General features: G+C 35.8%; 1 pseudogene; it reads left to right on the forward strand.

Annotated features, from left to right (window-relative positions):
- Positions 1 to 3,147: 3,147 nt before the first annotated feature.
- Positions 3,148 to 5,477, forward strand: LOC122296684 (annotated as a pseudogene).
- Positions 5,478 to 5,733: the final 256 nt, after the last annotated feature.

Below are 5,733 nucleotides of genomic sequence, written 5' to 3' on the forward strand. Positions count from 1 at the left end.
CGTGCGTGGAAAAATTATGATTTTATGGGACATGTGCATTGGTTTTTCTTTCATGCATATTGTTGAGTTTAATATGTTTTTATCTAGTGTTATTTGGATTTTACTTACCTGCGGCACCATTTTTAGTACCGTAGATTTTGATGCAGAGATCGAGAAAGAGGAGGAGGCTGAGCCCGAGGATGCAGCTCTGCCGGAGGTCTGAGTTGAAGTTAATATCTTGTTGTTGCTTTGAATTATATTTAGATCTTGTAATATTTTATTATGTATGTTTTGAACAATTTTGTATTAAACTAAGAAAGATTCTGGTACTTAGTTTATGACTTTACCTTTCGCTGCGTGTTTCTTCGTGCACATTTGTCTTGCACAAACTTGGCACTCGACTATAGGGTGGTGACCCGTGTTGTCACCATCCGAACGTCTCGATTTCCCTGTGTCCGTATGTGGAGATTTGGGGGCATCACATTAGTTAACTTATTTAATTCATCCACTGCGTTTTTTGTTGTACACTTTCTACATATACACACACTTGGCACTTATCATTGGGATGTGTGACCTATATTGTCATCATCTCGACCTCACAATTCCTGCGTTTTTGTACATGGGAGTCAGGGCGTCACAAAAATTATTTTATATATAATTATATATATTATATATAAATTATTTATAATATGAATCTTTTTTACATATTATTAAAAATTAATTAAATATATATATTTACAAACCGGTCGGGTATTAAGAAACCCAAAACAGGAACTAGACCAGATTTGGCCGGTTTTTAAATGGAGGAACTGGTCTCGGACTGGATCGGTTCAAAACCAAACCAAACCATCTGGCTTGGTTGGGGCTAGTTCACTGGTTTGCAAGTTTTTTTTTTTCCAGCCCTAGAGAGAGACCTTATTGAAATGGAGACTAGCTGGTTGCATTTGAATAGTGAGATGATGTCATATATTCTATAAATAGTAAAGAAAAAGTAATAATAAAATATTAAATAGTAGTGAATAGTAGTAAACGGGAGTAAAAAGTAGGTGAAAAGTAATGATAAAATAATAAATAGTAGTAGAGTATTCTTTGAATACTCTAGTACCCAAACGGTGAGTGTAGAAGGTAATGAAATACCTTGGGCTGCATTGGTGTAACAGTCGGGCATCCTAGTCACGAACAGAGAGAGAGAGTAGGACTGAGCTAGAGTTATAGAGAGAGAGAGAGAGAGATGGACAGAGAGATAGAAAGAGAGACACGGAGAGAGAGAGAGAGAGAGAGGGAGAGAGCTAGATGGAAAAACAAACTCATCGGCTAGGTGAGGTAAAGATGGTGGGATGGTAAGCGGACAACATGGCAAGGGGCAACAGAAAACTCTATAGAGAAGTGAGAAAGAGAGTATCGGGCTGGGGGGAGAAGAACTAGGGGAAAGGGTTTAGGCTGCAAAATGCAATGTTTTGGTGCTTTTCTTAAAATGTTAACCTTTTGCAGCAGTTTAGGTCCACAAATATTACAAATATCATGTACCACATTGAGTGACAAACTAATGTTGGTGTAAAAGCATAAAAAGGCCTTAGCACTGAACCTTGAACAAGTGAAGCTCTAGCCTCCCTCCTAGCGGTTTCTAAAGCGGAAAACAAAATTTTAGATGGATCACCATTGAAGGAGACTAAGAAATCATTCATAAGTCCCTCTGTTAGCCCTCTAACGAGTTAGGATGGCCAATCGCACCCATCATTAACACAATCTCAGCCATCTTGGAAGCAAACATTAACTGGAACATCTCTCAAGTTTTGCATAGTGCAAATTCTAATTTCTATAAATATTGCATCTTGTTTATCAAAAAAGACCAAAAAGAAAGACTAAAAACATATCGAAATTATTTTTTCTGTCAAGACTATTTGCGACGATATAGTTTTGGCACAAAAAAAGTTTCTTTTTTCTCCGTAAGTAAAACAACAGCAATGCAGAAAATTAATTTTTTGGATCAAAATTTAATTCGCCGCTATAGAAATTGGCTGTCTAGCTATCTAGTCATGTAGAAGCTTTGAGTGAGGTTATTTATTGCACATAACTAACAAGATCGATCTTGCTTTGTTTGTACACTTACCATTAGTATAGCTAGCCTAGTATATACAAGGGCAACAGCAAAACAGTAGACGATAAATGCAATGCCAAACTGACATTGATTAGTTAACCAAAATATTCGTAAAAAATAATTAATAAACTTCTTTTCCCTACTAAATCTGTATTTTCTATGAATGCTACGAACAATGTTTTAATTTGTATATCGTTTGGACCCAAATAACTTGAATTAATAATATCAGTACAGTAATCAACGTACTTTAATTACCCATTACTTTGTTTCGTTCTAAATATCTGTTTATTTTATAATATTTTTACTAATATATTATTTTACAAATAATAAAGAAAAAATCTACACAACCTCCCAACACCCCAACATCCCACCTTTTTTTAATTTTTTAATATTTTTTTAATATTTTTTTTGAATTTATTCTTTTTAAATTAATTTAATTATTTTATTCATTATTTATATATTGAATATTTGATAAAAAAATAAAATAATAAAAATTAAAAGAAAGGTAGGGTGTTGGGGTGTTGGGAGGTTGTGTAGCAAAACCCTAAAATTTAAGATAAAAAATAACATTTTTCGGTATATAACTTCATAGAGCTAGTTCAGCTCTATCCACTACAACTTTAACCAACCTAAATAGTAGTCATTGGCGTTAATTTAAAGCTAGCCTAATTCCGGCGTGAAATTGTTCTAGAACACTGCAAAAATGAATAATGCTTGAGCCACCGAAATCCTTACCGAGGATCATCGATTTGATTTTTTTTGTTTAATAATTAAGTAAGTAGTTTTTAATAAATAAATTTATGATTTTATACTTTTTAAAAACGTTTAAAGAATTTAATAAAATTATTACTTTTTTTTAAATTTACCTGCAAACTCGGTGATCTAGGCTCCCCAGTAGCTATAGCAACATCCATATGATTAAGACCCCATTTGGCACATGCACATGCACACACATGTATCTATTTATATGCCCTTCCCATCTCAACCTCTATCCACAACCACAGCCAAAAAGGAAATTATATATGCTGTTTCAATATTACTCATCAAGTACCTTTAATATGACTTATATCATGGCTACCATCTTTGCTTGCTTGCTTCTCTTTATCTTCTTTCTATTATGGAAGAGCACAGCCCAACAAACTGCAACTCAAAGCACACTTCCTCCATAAGCTGGTGGTGCCTGGCCTATGATCGGCCATCTCCACCTATTAGCAAGGTCAAAACCTGCTCATATACCCTTGGGTTATATGGCTGATACGTATGGACCAATCTTTACCATCAGATTGGGCGTGCATAAAGCTATAGTGGTCAGCAATTCAGAGATAGCCAAAGAGTGTTTTACTACCAAAGACAAAGTCTTTGCCAACCGTCCAAAAGCTATGGCAACAGAACTCATGGGATATAACTATGCCCTATTCGCTTTGAGCCCTTATGGTTCCTATTGGCGCCACGTTCGAAGAATAACCACACTTGAATTACTTTCAAATCAACGCCTTGAGATGTTCAAGCACATCGGAGAGTCGGAGGTAAACACGGCTATAAAAGAAACATATCAACTCCTGGTCAATAAAAACAAGCTCGTGTTGGTGGAGATGAATAGATGGTTCGACAAGATTACACTAAACACTATGTTTAGGATGGTTGTAGGGAAGCGATTTGCTTGTGCTGCCACCAAGGATGAGGATGAAGTAAATGATCTTAGGTACCAGAAGGCATTGAAAGATATTTCCATTTTGTTTGGAAAGTTTGTGGTGTCAGATGCCTTACCATATCTAAGGTGGTTAGACTTGGGTGGGGACAAACGGGCTATGAAGAAAGTCGCAAGAGAAATAGATCATGTGCTTACAAGTTTGCTAGAAGAACATAAACAAAGAAATCTCTCGAGTGAGGTGAAGAATGGACACCAGGACTTTATGGATGTGATGCTATCCATTGTCACAGATAACACAGAAATTTCCAATTTTGACGCTGATACAATTACCAAAGCTACTTGCCTGGTATGATCATTAATTATTGTTTGGTTAGCCAATATGATTAATCAATTATCCACTAGTCATGTCTAGTAATATCATATGCATTCGCACTCCAAGGATCAATTCAAGGTTATAACTTGCTCATATTCTGGCAGTATCATATATAGAAAAGGACCCCACGATTAGTACTTGAAAGTGTGATTTCTCCTATCCCTTCTCAATGTTTATGCATATTGATAGTTTTGTATATTACAAGTAGCAATTTGTGACTATACAAGTTTAAAAATCCAAGTCCATGATCTCAAGCTCCATACATACATATGCACTTCCTAATACTTGATACTTGCCCACTTGACTATGACATTAAATGGATATTCTTATTGATCTCTAATTTTACCACTTTTGTAGACCCTTATTTTAGGGGGCTCAGATACAACAGCTGTGACCCTGACATGGGCTCTCTCTTTACTTCTTAACAATCGGGAGGCTCTAAAGAAAGTCCAACAAGAGCTCGACCTTCAGGTTGGCAAGGAAAGGCAAGTGAAGGATTCAGACATACAAAACCTAGCCTATCTCCAAGCTGTCATCAAAGAAACAATGCGCTTATACCCTGTAGCCCCACTTTTGGTGCCACACGAGTCTAGCGAAGATTGTACTTTGGCTGGTTACCATGTCACAGCTGGCACACTTCTTCTTGTTAATCTATCAAAGATCCATCGAGACCCACACGTGTGGCAAGATCCAACAGAGTTTCGTCCAGAAAGATTCCTTACTACCCATAAAGATATCAACGTTAGGGGTCAGAATTTTGGATTGATACCATTTGGAAGTGGTAGAAGAGTTTGCCCTGGAATCTCTCTTGGGTTACATTTGATTCAACTCACACTTGCTACATTCTTGCATGCTTTTGACATTTCAACCCCAACAACTGAACTAGTAGATATGGTTGAGAAACCTGGACTTTCCTCTGTTAAAGCAACACCACTAGAAATCCATCTAACTCCACGCCTTCTTACTCAAGTATATCATGTGTAGTACTTTGAACTCGGCCTCATATTAAATAATTTATGTGTGAATAACTAGGATACATTTGCTTATAACTAGGAGTGTGTTCTAGTGATGCATATATATCTTATGCAATGTATGGATCTAAAAAAAAACACATATGTTTGAAACCGGAGAAAACTTCAGAAAAGATTAATTATGTTCACTTTATATATAATATTGTTCATGTTTTCATGTTAAAATCTGCATTGTCCAAATTTTCTTGGCATAAATCTCGTATTGTAAACAAATAATTAGTTTCTTGGATAATCATCCAAATTGTAACGGAGGGGATCATAATTTCTTACACATGTTTCCTTGAGGAATGGATCTTAATCGAAAAGAAGATCTAGAAATACACGATATAGGCTTGTACGGAAAGAGAAATTTATAGACAGCCATACATCATACCTTTAATGGAGTACTTTCATTTTATGATAAGGGAAAATTATGTTTCTTTCATGTGTATTAGCCTCGAATACTCACTTTTCATCATAAATAAGCACTTTTTGGCAAAGTTGCATGCATGCCACATGAATAATGTTTTCCGGTCATTATACTCATGTTGTGGCAAATAATGACTATATGCAGCCTGCAACTTCTTGTTGATGTTAATGACTATTGCCTAAAACAAGTTAT

The sequence above is a fragment of the Carya illinoinensis genome, chromosome 15 (assembly GCF_018687715.1).
Source record: "Carya illinoinensis cultivar Pawnee chromosome 15, C.illinoinensisPawnee_v1, whole genome shotgun sequence".
In the NCBI taxonomy this organism is placed as follows: Eukaryota; Viridiplantae; Streptophyta; class Magnoliopsida; order Fagales; family Juglandaceae; genus Carya; species Carya illinoinensis.